This window comes from Salvelinus sp. IW2-2015, unplaced genomic scaffold (genome assembly GCF_002910315.2).
Source record: "Salvelinus sp. IW2-2015 unplaced genomic scaffold, ASM291031v2 Un_scaffold6350, whole genome shotgun sequence".
Taxonomy (NCBI): Eukaryota; Metazoa; Chordata; class Actinopteri; order Salmoniformes; family Salmonidae; genus Salvelinus; species Salvelinus sp. IW2-2015.
In genome coordinates, this window is record NW_019947613.1 from 3,970 (window position 1) to 20,870 (window position 16,901).

At 40.8% G+C, this 16,901-nt stretch overlaps 1 long non-coding RNA gene across 1 annotated transcript; it reads left to right on the top strand.

Moving 5' to 3' along the window:
- Window positions 1-2,823: 2,823 nt before the first annotated feature.
- On the top strand, window positions 2,824-9,511 carry LOC139026917 (uncharacterized). The gene is made up of 3 exons (XR_011478901.1): window positions 2,824-3,107; window positions 9,068-9,184; window positions 9,464-9,511. It is a non-coding gene; the product is annotated as an uncharacterized lncRNA (long non-coding RNA).
- Window positions 9,512-16,901: the final 7,390 nt, after the last annotated feature.

A 16,901-nucleotide genomic window follows, 5' to 3' on the forward strand; every position in this document is an offset into this window, starting at 1 on the left:
CTGCAGTAATCTTACATGATTTGGCAGGAGTACTATGCTGAAACAGTAGGTGGGTCATGTCAGTAGTGATCTTGTGTGAGCCGTTTGAGAGCGTTGGTTGTTAGACGGCTATGAAGGTCTGCTCTTATTAATGGAGTTGAGAAAGACTATGTTTGTCGAAAAATGAGATAGTTCAAGAAGGATGTATGAGTGTGACTTTTAAGAAACGGCGTAAGAACTCTGTGTCTCAGTTGCGTGCTAGCGACTGTGGATCTTTGGTGCATGGCTCGTGGTTTGTTGGTGTCCTTATCAGGTGCGTGAACTCTGCTCTAATCCGTGGGGAGTGACCGGGCAATGCACACAAGTTCACTCCAGTGGTACCCTGCTTGACGTTTTTTTTCCTGATATTGAATCTGTTAAAGTATACTTTGTTAGGCCGAGTGCAGTTCCAAGGAATGTCGTGTTTGAATACTGGTGTACTCTGATATGGAACGTTTAAACAGTCGGTGGAACAGATACTCAGTTTCTCAAACTCTGGAGTAAGATAGAAGATTTCCTTCATAAGAACATGAGCACTTCAAGGATAAAGGGAAGAGTCAATCAGTAAAATACTACTTTCAGTAAAAGTCTTAAAAGTATTCTTGGTTTTTAGAATATAATTACAGTATCAAAAATGTTATATAAATATGAAGTTAATATTTTAAAATATGCCTTATATTACGCAAACCAGACGGACATTTTCTTGTTAATTTTAAATTTACGGATTGCCATGGGTACACTCCAACACTCAAAACATCAATTTTAAAAACCAAGCCATTTGTGTTTAGTGAGTCCCTCCGATAAGAGGCAGTAAGGGATGACCAGGGATGTTCTCTTTGATAAGTGGTGTGAAATTAGACCGCATTTTCCTGTTTCTGGCGAGCATTCAAAATGTACGAGGTACTTTGGGTGGTCAATGAAAATGTATGGAGTAAAAAGTACTGTAACGACCTGGGTTTATAAGCGCGAAAATCGACTCTGCCGCTTGGAGCATGCTTTTGCGGCACAGTCGATAGCGCGCGGACCTCGGGCTAGAAGGTCGAGGTTTCGAGACCTGCTCCCTGCTGTTTCATTCCACTAGTGTCAGAAGTGGATCGGACCTTGCATCCACGACAGTGCGTGTGTTTGGCCGGTGAGCGCGTAAGAGTCGCAAGCTAGCGCGAGGACGCGCGTCCTTTGAAAGGAGGGAGAGTGTAACGACCCTGGGTTTATAAGCGCGGGAAATCGACTCTGCCGCTTGAGCATGCTTTTGCAGTCCGATGCGCGCCGGACCTCGGGCTAGGAGGTCGAGGGTTCGAGACCTGCTCCTGCTGGGTCGTTACAGTACAATAATTTTCTTCATGAATGTAGTGAAGTAGACTGGTCATCTATGATATGTAGGTTATATACAGTACATTCTCTGTCCTGCTACTGATAGGACCTATAACATTAATGTGTACTGACCTGAAACAGGTTTAGTCTGGTCATCTATGGTATGTAGGCTACAGCCGAGGTATGACCTTGATCTGCATATCACTAACAAACTGATATTATACAATTATAACCTAGTCTACTTTACATAATATAACATATACATATCACTAACAACCACTATACATCATTATAACCTAGTCTACTTTACATAATATAACATATACATATCACTAACAACCCACTATTTACATTATAACCTAGTCTACTTTACTAATATAACATCTCTTACTTGATGCAATATAACCTTTTCTGAATGGATCAAAGATTTCCCCTCAGATCATTCATGTCCATTTTATCTATCTTATTGTCTACATTTAGAATACATTAGAAAATAACAGATTGGAAAGACAACTAAATACGCTCTACTGTTAAGTGAGATACAAATATTGTGAGACATGGACTTGTGTTGTTGTACTGTCTATACTACCTTAAAAACAGTGACTTTTATTATATTATTTTATTATTATTATGATTATTATTGTTGTTGTACTGTCTATACTACCTTAAACAAACAGTGACTTATTATTTATTATTGTTTGCTGTACTGTCTCAACTATTACCTTAAAACAGTGACTTAATTATTATTATTATTATTGTTGGTGTACATGTCTATAACTACCTAACAAACAGTGACTTATTATTATTATTATTATTATTATTGTTTGCTGTACTGTCTAATACTACTTAACAAACAGTGACTTATTATTATTATTATTATTTGTTTGCTGGTACTGTCTATATCTAACCTTAACAAACAGTGACTTATTATTATTATTATTATATTATTGATTATTTTTTGTTTGCTGTACTGTCTAGAACTACCTTAACAAACAGTGACTTTATTATTTATTATTATAATTATTGTTATTGTTGCTGTACTGTCTATATCTACCTTAACAAACAGTGACTTATTATTATTATTATTATTTATTGTTGCTGTACTGTCTATAACTACTTAACAAACAGTGAATTATTAAGTGACTTATTATTATTATTATTAGTATTATTATTATTATTATTATTGTTATTGTTGCTGTACTGTCTATATCTACCTTAACAAACAGTGACTTATTATTATTATTATTGTTATTGTTGCTGTACTGTCTATATCTACCTTAACAAACAGTGACTTATTATTATTATTATTATTATTGTTGCTGTACTGTCTATAACTACCTTAACAAACAGTGACTTATTATTATTATTACTGACAGTTACCATGGAGATGAAATGTCACAACTACATGTTCATGTGATGCATTAAATCACCTGACTGTTTCTATGTCTGTTAGTAAATGTTTCATAAGAGATCGTTAATAAATAATAACAATTGACATTAAAGAATTACTGTGTTAACCACAACTAACATGCTGGATCTCTGTTTAGGGGTCAGTGCTCTAAAATGAGTCTCTCTGGGGAGAGACAGGAGGGGGGCCCTGCCTCTAAAATGCGTCTCTCTGGGGAGAGAGAGGAGGGGGGCCCTGCCTCTAAAATGAGTCTCTCTGGAGAGAGAGAGGAGGGGGGCCCTGCCTCTAAAATGAGTCTCTCTGGGGAGAGAGAGGAGGGCCCTGCCTCTAAAATTAGTCTCTCTGGGGGACATGACACCAAAGCTAAGAGGTGAGCGCACAGTTTTGTTTAAGAATTATTACATGTATTTCCAAAACTATTTCCAATTTTTTTTTACATTTGTTTTTTCATCAGAAATGATTGCTTCTGGGAACCTTCAATATTACTGATCTCAGGTTTTTAATTAATAGATTTTAGATGTGTATGAAAATGTGTTTTTTTGCAAAACGCTATATATCCATTGTTTAGCTGGAATGATTTGTATCCTGTATATTCAGGCTGGGCTGGTATATTTGATTTTATTGTGATATGTGGTTGTCTCACTTAGCARTCTTAAGATGAATGCACTTACAGATGCCATATCTTAATTTGACCAAGTTTCTCACAGCGGAAAAATAATCCTGCAGCAACAGGATATGTGAATTATTATATGGATTATAATTCATTAGCATTTTTTGTTAGGGCAAATCMACTTTGTCATTTTTTAAAGAAATCTTTTTAACCGTATTGTAAGTCACTCGGGGCCCGGTTTCCCGATAGCGATGGAATTTAGGGTTACAAGTGTCTTAAGAGTATCTTTCCTACAACAGCTGAAGATGTAACATGCATTTCCCAGACAGAACGGTCACTATGAAAACACAACCGTGGGACCAATGAGTGACACATTTCCGGGCATGGGCAGTCCATTTAAAATTAATTCATTCTTCCCTCGCYCTTTGCCCTGCACGTGTCAACTCATCATACATCATGATACGTCATCAGAAGTGTCCACATCATTTGAGGGCTGAGAGGAGAGCGTGTCTTTAACATTTCTAGGACACACATTCTGCTACCGGAACCACCCCACAACATTCCGCTGAAAAGGCAGCGCGGGAAATTCAATTAAAAAAAAATAAAGATTTAACTTTCACACATTAACAAGTCCAATACAGCAAATGAAAGATAAACATCTTGTTAATCTACCCATCGTGTCCGATTTAAAAATTGTTTTACAGCGAAAACACAACATATATCAACATACAACATACAATTTGGAGACCCAAAGGGTTCAGAAAGCCTCGGTTTCCCATCACTAGTGGACGGCCCCATGAGTGTCTTTCAGAACCCCTCCTAAAACCCCAACTGTTTTGTTTTGGTTGTTGTTAGTGACACTTTGTTAGTTCCTTCTGTTTGGAAGGAATACCTATGTCAGAATGCTGTTCATTGACTACAGCTCAGCATTCAACACCACAGTGCCCTCCAAACTTGTCATTAAGCTCGAGATCATGGGTCTCGACCCCGCCCTATGCAACTGGGTCCTGGACTTCCTGACGGGCCGCCCCCAGGTGGTGAGGGTAGGTAACAACATCTCCACCCCACTGATCCTCAACACTGGGGCCCCACAAGGGTGCGTTCTCAGCCCTCTCCTGTACTCCCTGTTCACCCACGACTGCGTGGCCATGCACACCTCCAACTCAATCATCAAGTTTGCGGACGACACTACAGTGGTAGGCTTGATTACCAACAACGACGAGGCGGCCTACAGGGAGGAGGTGAGGGCCCTCGGAGTGTGGTGTCAGGAAAATAACCTCAAAACCTCCATCCAGTCAACAAAACCAAGAGAGATCATACTTCACGGCACGCAAAGGTAGAAGCCCCCTATCCACATCGAACTGATGGTAGTGAGAAGGTTGAAGGTTTTTCAGTTCCTCGTTACACATCACGACAAACTGAATTGTCACCCACACAGACAGCGGTGTGAAAGGTGCAGCAGCGCTCTTCAACCTCAGGGCTGAAAAATTGGCTTGACACCGAAAAAACTCACAAACTTCTACCGTATCACAATCGAGAGCATCCTGTGCGCTGTATCACCGCCTGTACGCAACTGCTCCGCCCACAACCGTAAGGCTCTCCCAGGGTAGTGAGTCTGCACAACGCATCACACGGGTCAAACTACTCCCCTCCAGGACACCTACACCACCCAATGTCACAGGAAGGCGTGACTAAAATACAGTTTCTATCTGAAGGCCATCAGACTGTTAAACAGCCATCACTAACATTGAGTGTGGTGCTGCCAACATACTGAATCAAATCTCTAGCCACTTTAATAATAAAAATTATGTAAGAAATACATCACTAGCACTCTTAAACATGCACTTTATATAATGTTTTCATACCCTACTTTTCTCGTTATATATTTATATGTACATATTCTATTTTATCCCTTACACTTGTGTCTAAGGTAGTTGTTGTGAAATGTTATTACTTGTAGATATTCCTGCACGGTCGAACTAGAAGCACAAGCAGTCACTACACGCACATTAACATCTGCTAACCATTGTATGTAGACAATAATTTGCTAACCATGTGTATGTGACCATTAACATCTGCTAACCATGTGTATGTGCACTAACACCTGCTACCATGTGTATTGCCATTACACATCGCTAACCATGGTATGTGACCATTAAGCATCTCGCTAACCATGGTATCGACCATGAACATCTGCTAACCATGTGTATGACCAATAACATCTGCTACCATGTGTATGTGACCATTAACATCTGCTAACACGTGTATGTGACCATTAACACCTGTAACCATGTGTATATGACCATTAACATTGCTAACCATGTGTATGTGACACTTAACATCTGCTAACCATGGGTATGTGACCATTAACATCTGCTAACCATGTGTATGTGACCATTAACATCTGCTACCATGTGTATTGACCATTAAACCTGCTAACCATGTTATTGTACCATTAACACCTCGCTAACCATGTGTATGTGACCATTAACATCTGCTAAACCAATGGTATCTTGACCATTAACATCTGCTAACCATGTGTATGTGACCATTACATACTGCTAACCATGTGTATGTGACCAAACAATTGTTGATTTGATATGTGTGTTTTTGGAATAAAACTCTCTTATGTTTCCCATCTGAGCTCAGAGTAGATGAGAGATGTAATGTTTGTCTCTGTTGGTTGAAGCCCAATCAAGCGGAAAGATCAGGCTCCCCTGTAACCAACTATGTGTCCATGAAGACTGGTCTATGGAACAACTATATACTTTAGAGAGGGAGACTTTCTTCTGAACAAAGGTAAGAAGAACTCATGGGTCATGGTCAGTGAGTTAAACAACACTGTCTCTAGTCATTTCTCCTCTCCAATTTTCCCGTTTATTTTTGTTGTTTTCATAACCCATAGGCTAATCAATTCTTAAATTTGTATAGTCCTAAAACTCGCTCCGTGTGAGCGTGGGTGTGTGTGTGTGTGTGTGTGTGTGTGTGTGTGTGTGTGTGTGTGTGTGTGTGTGTGTGTGTGTGTGTGTGTTGTGTGTTGTGTGTGTGTGGTTGTGTGGTTTGTACTCCCTGGATGAGGAGATATAATCCCTATCCTGATTGCCTAGTCACTTTTACTCCTTATAGTCAGTCTCCTTATAGTTATTATATTGTGTGACTATTTCCTTTTTTTAATTAGATAATTGTTCTAACTTTTTAACTGCATTGTTGGGAAAGGGCTCGTCAGTAAGCTTTTCACGCTAAAGTGTACACTTGTTGTATTTGGCGCATGTGAGAAATACCATTTGATTTGATTTGAAGCTGATTGGCAGAAGCACGTCATTGGTTCTAACGGTCGTCTCGTGCTGAACAGCGCATTTTCTAATGTTTTTGAATGTTGAAGCACGGTGGCTAGGAAAAACTCCTTAGAAAGGCAGGAAACTAGGAAGACACCTAGAGAGGAACCAGGCTCTGAGGAGTGACCAGTCCTCTTCTGGCTGTGCGGGGGTAGATTATGAGAGTACATGGCCATTAAGCCCAGATGTTCAAACGTTCATAGATGACCAGCAGGGTCAAATAATAATCACTGTGGTTATAGAGGTTGCAACAGGTCAGCAGCTCAGGAGTAAATGTCGAGACAGCGGGTGTGGTAGAGAGGGAGAGAGAGAGAGAGAGAGAGAGAGAGAGAGAGAGGGAGAGAGGGAGAGAGAGAGAGACGGTTGAAACAGCAGATTAAGGACAAAGTAGCAAGTCCGGTGAACAGGTCAGAGTTCATATCCTCAGTCAGACCAGTAGAAACTGGACCAGCAGCACTACAAGGTATCACATCTCGTGGATCACGTATCAATACTGATAGGATTATTTCACATACTGACCACAGATCAGCTTCTATTATCACCTATGGTTGCAAATATTGAGGGGTCTTATTCTAATGCTTACCCAATAAAAATGCACTAAATCCCAGATTTGGCACATCATTGTGTTCATGTTAGGATACACATCAGGAAATATATTGAGACATATTTCAGACAGTAGCCTACAAGTAGCAAAATATAACTCAATATATTGAACAATATGATTAAATAAGCCTACAGCCTACTGTTCATATTTTAATGCAGTCACCTCAGTTTTCATTTGAAGCAAGTGTGTATACATCCGTTGTTTGAATCAATTGCAAAGACATTGGCAACTTTGTATTTGTAGTCAACTTTGTTCTGAAATTATCAGGTGTTAGATTACTTAGCTGTTCTAGTGGTCTGAGGCAGGTGGTAGATTACTCAGCTGTTCTTATGGTGTGAAGCAGGTGTAGATACTCAGCTGTTCTAGTGGTCTGAGGCATAGTGGTAGATTACTCAGCTGTTCTAGTGTCTGAGGCAGGTGGTAGATTACTCAGCTGTTCTAGTGGTCTGAGCAGGTGTTAGATTACTCAGCTGTTCTAGTGTCTGAGGCAGGTGTTAGATTACTCAGCTGTTCTAGTGGTCTGAGGCAGGTGTTAGACCACTAGAAGCTGAGTTCTGAGCAGGTGTTAGATTACTCAGCTGTTCTAGTGGTCTGAGGCAGGTAGATTACTCAGCTGTTCTAGTTGTCTGAGGCAGTGTTAGATTACTCAGTTCTAGTGGTCTGAGGCAGTGTTAGATTACTCAGCTGTTCTAGTGGTCTGAGGCAGGTGTTAGAATACTCAGCTGTTCTAGTGGTCTGAGGCAGGTGTTAGATTACTCAGCTGTTCTAGTTGTCTGAGGCAGGTGTAGATTACTCAGCTGTTTCTAGTGGTCTGAGGCAGGGTGGTAGATTACTCAGCTGTTCTAGTGGTCTGAGGCAGTGGTAGATTACTCAGCTGTTCTAGTGGTCTGAGGCAGGTGTTAGATTACTCAGCTGTTCTAGTGGTCTGAGGCAGGTGTTAGATTACTCAGCTGTTCTAGTGGTCTGAGGCAGGTGTGTAGATTACTCAGCTGTTCTAGTGGTCTGAGGCAGGTGTTAGATTACTCAGCTGTTCTAGTGGTCTGAGGCAGGTGTTAGATTACTCAGCTGTTCTAGTGGTCTGAGGCAGGAGGTAGATTACTCAGCTGTTCTAGTGGTCTGAGGCAGGTGTTAGATTACGAGCGTTTTCAAGTGCAACGTTAATAACAATGTTTTTTTGAAACAGCTCAGAGATTTAACGATGCTTCTACAAAGATTCTAATGATGAACTTGGCCTTAAAATGCTTTTGGGAAACCAGACCCTGGATAAATACATCTGCTAAATGACTAAAATGTAAAATGTAAATGTTTTACATACAGATATCATATTACTGTATTGAAATATATTTTTCTTTAATTTGATGTCACAAGTGTATCTTTTGTACAGTTCTTTATTAAAAATGTATTTATTTGTTACATTTGACTGTTTAAAACCTAGCAGTACTACTGTTTTCTCTGAGAGGGAGGCAGATATATAGCTTTTAGCAAAAAAAAAAGATTATTTGTCTCTCTGAAAGGAAACCATCGAGTAATAGATTATAATCAAAAACATGTCTGTCATTGAACAACCCCATGCCATGATTAAATAGTTAAAAAACACAGCAATGTATTTGATAATTTCTTGAAATAATAAAAGCAAATTGACAAAGATTTATGAAAAGTGATAATTTACCAACATTTCTGAAAATGGATATATAGCGTTTTGGAATGAAACTCTTCTTCTGTTTCCCCATCTGAGCTCAGAGTAGATGAGAGATGTAATGTTTGTCTCTGTTGTGTTGAAGTCCAATCAAGCAGGAGAGACCAGCCTCCCCTGTACCCAGCTGTGTGTCCATGAAGAGTGACCAGTCTATGAATCTACCTATATCCTTTAGAGAGGGAGACTTTTCTACTGAACAAAGGTAAGAAGAACTCATGGGTCATGGTCAGTGAGTTAAACAACACTGTCTCTAGTCATTTCTCCTCTCCCATTTTCCCATTTATTTTTGTTGTTTTCATAATCCATAGGCTAATCCTTTTTTAAATTTGTATAGTCCTAAAACAATATTAAACACACACAACATTACCTCGCTCGCTCCGTGTGTGTGTGTGTGTGTGTGTGTGTGTGTGTGTGTTGGTGTTGTGTCGTGCGTGGTGTGTACTCCTGGATAAGGAGATGTAATCTCATGTTTTGTCCACAGAAACCAACAGGAGAGATCAGAGTCAGAATTCTCAGTGGTCAGTCTTCCAGAGTCATCAAACAGACCTGGCCTCCATATTCAGTGTATGTGGTCCTGTTATGTACATTTGTTTTTGTTTACCTCAAGTAAAGTTGATCTGTCAATCATTCATTATGTGTTAATGAGAAAGCATTTATCTCTTGCTTTAACTTATTTACTTGATTTATTCAGATGCTTGAAGAGAAAATTTATGACTTTGTGAAGAACGAGCTGAAGATGTTCAAGAGGATTCTTAGTCAGAACTCCCAGAAGGCTTTGAGAGTCAGAAGCAGGATAAGGAAGTGTGGATGCTGAAGTGAGAGCAGGAGAGCAGTGCAGAGAGGGGGCTCTGAAGATCACACTGCACGTCCTGAGAAAATGAACCAGAAGGAGCTGCTGACACACTGGAGAATGTAAGATCTGTCTGCCTCATGTTGAATGCTGTTTTTATAACATTTAAAAGCTGTAGCTAAAGTACAGCTAAAGTAGCTGTGTAACTCAATGATATTGTAGCAGCCTTAACTGTACCGAAGCGCTCAGACCCGATGATGATTTTACTCAATACATGATACGCGATCGTTGTGAGAACCCCGAGCCAAAAAAGCCGGATACGGATTAACTCGGCCATTTAATTTTTGTTAATTGTATCATGTATAATGACAATTACAGACAAGACTGTTGACACTTATTTGTAAAACTTCTCATAATAATCATCAGATTAAAATCAACTTTAGCCTCAAATAAAATAATCGAAGAACATGTTCAATTTTGGTCTAGAAATAATGCAAAACAAAGTGTTGGGAAGACAAGAAAGTAATAGTGGCCAAGTAGATTGTGCCAATGTAAGAAAGCTGATGACCGTTTAAGTTCCTTCAGAACATGAGAACAAATGAAAGCTGGTGGTCTTTTAACATGAGTTTTCATATCCCAGAGTAAGAAGTTTTTAGGTTGTAGTTCTTAATAGGGAATTAATAGGACTATTTCCCTCTATACCATTTGTATTTCACTACCTCTTGACTGTTGGATGTTCTTATAGCAATTTAGTTTGCCAGTGTAACAGTATAGCTTCCCGTCCTCTTCCTCGCTCCTCCCTTTGGGCTCGAACAGGAACACATCGACAACAGACCAGACTTTAGTGCTGATAGGACACAGCAGGATTTCATAATACGCGAGATAAGTGCTACGAAAGTACAGTAGGAGGTGAATAAACCTACCACTATGTGCTTCAGTGCGAGATGGGTTTGAAATGCGACCTTAACTCTAGCGTAGCGTTGTAACACTATGTAGTCGGCAGTCAGTTTACATCGGTTACACCACAGTACCTTCTAGATGCTCGGACGCTTCGCGCGTAGCGGCGTTCTTAGAAGTCAATATAGCTTCCAGCGCAATGCTCTGTCCGACGATCGGATAGAGGTCGTCGCTGCTGCCACAATAGAGCACTGTAGAAGTAGTCTGTTTGGCAATATGTGTATTTGTTTTTTATATGCGTCTGCATTTTAGTCCTGAACCACAACTGTTTACTGAGATCGAGTACTCTCATGACTAAGCTCTGTAATACGCCTACATGGCTACGTCGGACGAGTCTATTTTATGGAACGCGGAACGCATAATGACGATATTAAGTAGTGCAAAACGTTAACATATTGTAAACCTATGTTGTGTGGTTAATATAAGATGTGAAATTGTGCATAGGTATTGTGAAATTTGAGTATTTGTTGGGTTTTTTTATTTAGAGATCAGTTATTACATGAGCTAAGAGACTTTCTTTGGGCTTTATTACTGCTTCCTTGATGGAACTGATGATGAAATGGCAGGGCAGGTCCGATAGAAAATGGTCGGGTGAACTAGTGATTGCACTCACTGGAAGTTGACTTAATAATGTGTAACATTCGCAGGAGCTCGACAATGTCCGCATAATACACGGTCATTAGGGCTCGCTACTGATTATAGAGGAGCAGGTTTACTGTGCCGCCTCGGTTGCTAGGGGACGGATGCTGAATAATAGCCATAGATGTCTGCTTACATGATAGATTAAGGTGTTATGTGGTGTGTATAACTAAATATGTACAAACGCACAAGGGTCTGGCAAAAAGGTTGAATATGGAGATTATTGACTTTCCATTTGTAGTCGCTCTGGATAAAAAGATAGCCGATTATCCTGATATATGAGCTTATGAAGATGATTAATGATATTCCGATCTCAAATCTAATTTACGTGTGGAAGACAGTTTCTCAGAGTGTAGTCGCGTATCGATACTATCTGTAGATGCCTATTTATACAGATACTACGTAGTTTTCCATTCGATTAGTATGCTGGCAGAGGATGGTGTGTGGGTGATTTATCATATAAGAGTATGAATCTGAAGAAGTGAAAGAGGTATAAATTATAATATTGATAATAAACCATCATACACTAATTAACCTAATCACATAAACTAGATATTATCTTTAATAGCTCTTATCATACAGATACGCTCATCTATCTCCAGTACTGGTTAATTGACAAATTTAATGCAGTAGCTATTTGAGAGAACTGTGGAATGTGTATCTACTATAACTACTAGGTTACAACAGATAATTAGATAAATTGCTTTATTCTCAACTGGGAATAGTGTTAAAGCATTATCGTCTACGAAGCCGTAGCCATTTTCCATGCTGATGCTAGTCTCAACTAACCCGCCAGCAGCTTCTCTGTCAGCATGGGACGCTGCGATCATTGAATCAGTGGAGAGATTGATTAAGCCTCAACGGGTCAAGAAAAAGATAATATAGGGATACCTGATATATGAACTTGATCAAGACACACACTCGCTTAACCATTCAATTATAATCTAGGTACTCAGCCTACTAGAAGAAAGTAATATTATTGATACAAGGTTGTTATAGATAACTATTTACTATAATGGCTCGCAAGATTATATAGTCATAGAATGAGCAGTCTAATAACAACGGATGTTAAAGTATCTATAAATATTTACTTGATTGTGTTTTCCATTCTTCAGGCGATGTCATTAGACGAGTGACACCGTGGATTCTAGGCACCACAAACGCAGCATTCGCAACTACACAATCATAAATCCTAAGACAGAATTCAAATGTGACCCTACAACTACTCGAAGCAGGGATCCTCGTACACAACACCAGGCCACCACAACAGATTGCGGCACATAAGATCATAACGACAGACTCGCTGAAGCAACATCACCTGAGTGGGTATTACAGGAGCAGTTAGATAACATGGAAGGGACAGGGAAGGCTTAGACCAAAGACTTAAGAACATACAACTCTGAACAAGCATACGCAAGAGATCTAGCACATAAATTGTAAGCACATGACCTATCAAACATCGTGAATTGTGACAAGAGAAAATCTTTATGTGAAGAAAATATGCGCTCGCATTATGTTGAAGATGACACTAGGAGTTCCATCTAGACTGTTTCTGCCTTTTAACTCCTCTTAAAGTTCACTACAGACAATCCCGTTGGAATGTTTCACGACAGCTTACAATTTAGATTTAAATACTTTTTCCTGTAACCCTCATATTGACCTAAGTAGAAAGCTGAGAGAGGGGAAGAGAGAACTGGTGAGAGAAGTGCGGAGAGTGCAGAGAGAGCAAGAGAGAGGAGCACAGAGAGGGAAAGCGGGACGAGAGAGAGGATTCCAGAGGAGCAGCACACAGGAGAGGAAAGATGATAGTCTCTGGGAAAACATCTGAGGAGTGAAAAGGAGGATAGTACCCCTCCAAATCGTCATCAAGCTCGAGACCTGGGTCTCGAGCCCCGCCCCTGTGCACTGGGTATGGTGATCTCCACGGGTAGGCGCTAGGCATGCGAAACAAGGGGTGCTGCTAGTGGAGAAGTTAGTCGTTCTGGATAATGGCTGAAGGAACAGATCAAATTCACGAAGTCTCCCACGTCTTTGATTTTTTCATCTCCTCTTAACTTACGGGAGGGCGTCGAATTGCCATGAGGGGTGGCGGGTTTAAGAGACACCCTTTCTTCGTACTTCCTTGATATCATCCACGATCCTTATAGTCCAAGTGTCGCACAAGGAACCAAACAATCAGACGACAGTCTCCAACTCTACAGCATACAAATGATATCAGATTTGCAGTTCTGTTCATCTTGCATAGGTCTGGGATCGAATGCGACTGCCCTTCGACTTCGCAAAGAACCAACGATTCTGTTGCGACGTCACAGCTCAACCTCAGTGGATGTTCTGCTGACAAATCTCATCAAGGGAAATCTCTTCCCTCTGCTCTCTCTGCGAAACTACCCAGTCCAGCATGCCAATAAGTACCCTTTCAGGAGTGTGTTGCACACAGGTGACAGATGGTACGAGGGTTCAATGACCAGCAGAGGGTGAGTACTTCAGGAAGAGATTCACGTGATGACTCGGTGGCGACAGCTCAGACAATCAAGTGGCACGGCACTCGATTATAAGAGAAGACCAGTAGAAGAGCCATAGGACGGCGCGCACTGCGAGCAGATCTATGAGAGTGGCTCAGACATGTGCTCGCATGTTCATAGGTACAATGTTAGACTCATACTCTCAAGCGCTCAGAATCTGACAAAATCGATAGAGAACATGAAGAAGTAGATGGAGGAGTAATTTAGAGCGCAAACAGGCAGTAGGTGGATGATCGCACCCACACACCCCTTATGTTGGGCTGTCTATCTCAGTACCGAGAGGAATAAGATAGAAGGGTATCTTGTAGGGGGGATAGGAAAAAGGTTATGTAACGTGGTTCCTCACGACGCGGATCAATGGACAATACTGAAATGGGAGATGTCCATCTTTAGCTCCAACTGAAAACAGGGCGTTTTGCAATAGCAGGCTTGTGAGATGCGCAGCTCAGACCCTGGCTTCTTTTCGAAGAACTACCAGTGAAGAGAGGACTGCGATATGATGTCAATTGTAGAGCGGCTAGTGTTGCTTTCGGATTAGTCGCCACAGATATATAGAAGGAAATGTGGGATGTACACAGGACTTGTCGTGGTATCTTATGTTGTCGTTCTGATCATCATCTGAGCATTCAGGAGTTTCTGGCCTGCTGTATAGTGGTTCCTCTTATTATCAATCACAATGAGATACTAATGGCGACAACACTTGCAACAAAGGCAACTTGTTGAATGTCTCGAACTTGTCTACAAAAGAGTGCTGTGGATAAAGCCTTACAAAAGTGAGACGGGAAACCTGGACCTTTTCTCCGCTTCCTTCTGGGCCTCTCACTGGAGTCCAATCAGAAGCACTTACGAGGTCTACTACAAAGACAAGAACAGCTCACAGAGCCATGAAGAAACAGTAAGACATCAAGGAGAAGATCGGGAAAATCCTCTCCAGAGAGGAGCATCAATCTGTTCCACTGTCTGAATGAACTGAATGACCATTCTCTAGTGGAGGAGATCCAAAGCTACCTGAGCTCAACGGAAGTCTCTCAGAACCCAAACTGTCACCTGCACAGTGGTCAGCTCTGGTCTTTGTGTTGCTGACTTCAGAAAAGGAGCTGGATGTGTTTGACCTGAAGAAATACTCCAGATCAGAGGAAGGTCTTCTGAGGCTGCTGCCAGTGGTCAAAGCCTCCAGAGCTGTTCTGTGAGTAAATAAAATGACATATAAGAACTAATCATCAGGAAGAAATATTCAGTTTAGAGAAAAATATGTATTATAATATGTATATAATTTTATGTTGAAAAACATATTGAATAAATGCATTGATGTTCACATTAGTATAACAAATTGACCATACAATTCTAGGAGATGGAAGATGAATCTACATGTTGTTTCGGATAATTAACCAAATGCATCTGCCATTGTCCTTCTACACTACTCGTTAAATTAAATTAACAGTGTGTTTGTGAAGTCATGATGATCTCTTTGTCAGGCTGTCAGGCTGTCTAGTCACAGAGGAAGGCTGTGCTTCTCTGGTCTCAGCTCTGGAGTCAAACCCCTCACACCTGAGAGAGCTGGACCTGAGTAACAATGACCTGAAGGATTCAGGAGTGAAGCTGCTCTCTGCTGGACTGGGGAATCCCCACTGTAAACTGGAGACTCTGAGGTCAGTATTCCTGTAGTTGGTCAACAAGTGATAACTGTTCACCAGATCCACATGTGTTTACCAGGCACACATAGTCCATACCATATGTGTTTGGACAGTGAAGCTCACAGTTTTAAATTTGGTGCTATGCTCCAGCATTTTGGATTTGAGATAGAATGTTTCATATTAGATGAGAGTACAGAATGTCACCTTTCACATACATATTTATGTATGTACAGTGGCTTGCAAAAGTTTTCACCCCCCTTGGCATTTTTCCTATTTTGTTGCCTAAAAACCTGTAATTAAAATAGATGTTTTGGGGGTCTGTATCATTTGATTTACACAACATGCCTACCACTTTGAAGATGCAAAATATTTTTTCTTGTTAAACAACCAATAAATAAAAAAGAAAAGAACTTGAGTGTGCATAACTATTCAACCCCCCCACAGTCAATACTTTGTAGAGCCACCTTTTGCAGCAATTACAGCTGCAAGTCTTTTGGGGTATGTCTCTATAAGCTTGGCACATTTAGCCACTGGGATGTTTGACCATTTTTCAAGGCAAAACTGCTCCAGCTCCTTCAAGTTGGATGGGCTCCGCTGGTGTACCGCAATCTGAAAGTCATTCCACAGATTCTCAATTGGATTGAGGTCTATGCTTTGACTTGACCATTCCAAGACATTTACATTTCCCCCCTGAAACCACTCAAGTGTTGCTTTAGCTTAAACCTCCGTCCCAGTCTCAAATCTCTGGAAGACTGAAACAGGTTTCCCTCAAGAATTTCCCTGTATTTAGCGCTATCCATCATTCCTTCAATTCTAACCAGTTTCCCAGTCCATGCCAATGAAAAGCATCCCCACAGCATGATGCTGCCACCACCATGCTTCCACCATGCTTCACTGTGGGGATGGTGTTCTCGGGGTGATGAGAGGTGTTGGGTTTGCGCCAGACATAGCGTTTTCCTTGATGGCCATAAAGCTCAATTTTAGTCTCATCTGACCAGAGTACTTTCTTCCATATGTTTGGGGAGTCTCCCACGTGCCTTTTGGCGAACGCCAAACGTGTTTGCTTATTTTTTTCTTTAAAGCAATGTATTTTTTTTCTGGCCACACTTCCGTAAAGCCCAGCTCTGTGTAGTGTACGGCTTAAAGTGGTCCTATGGACAGATACTCCAATCTCCGCTGTGGAGCTTTGCAGCTCCTTCAGGGTTATCTTTGGTCTCTTTGTTGCCTCTCTGATTCATGCCCTCCTTGCCTGGTTCGTGAGTTTTCCCTCTCTTGGCAGGTTTGTTGTGGTGCCATATTCTTTCCATTTTTTAATAATGGATTTAATGGTGATCCGTGGGATTTTCAAAGTTTCAGATATTTTTTTATAACCCAACC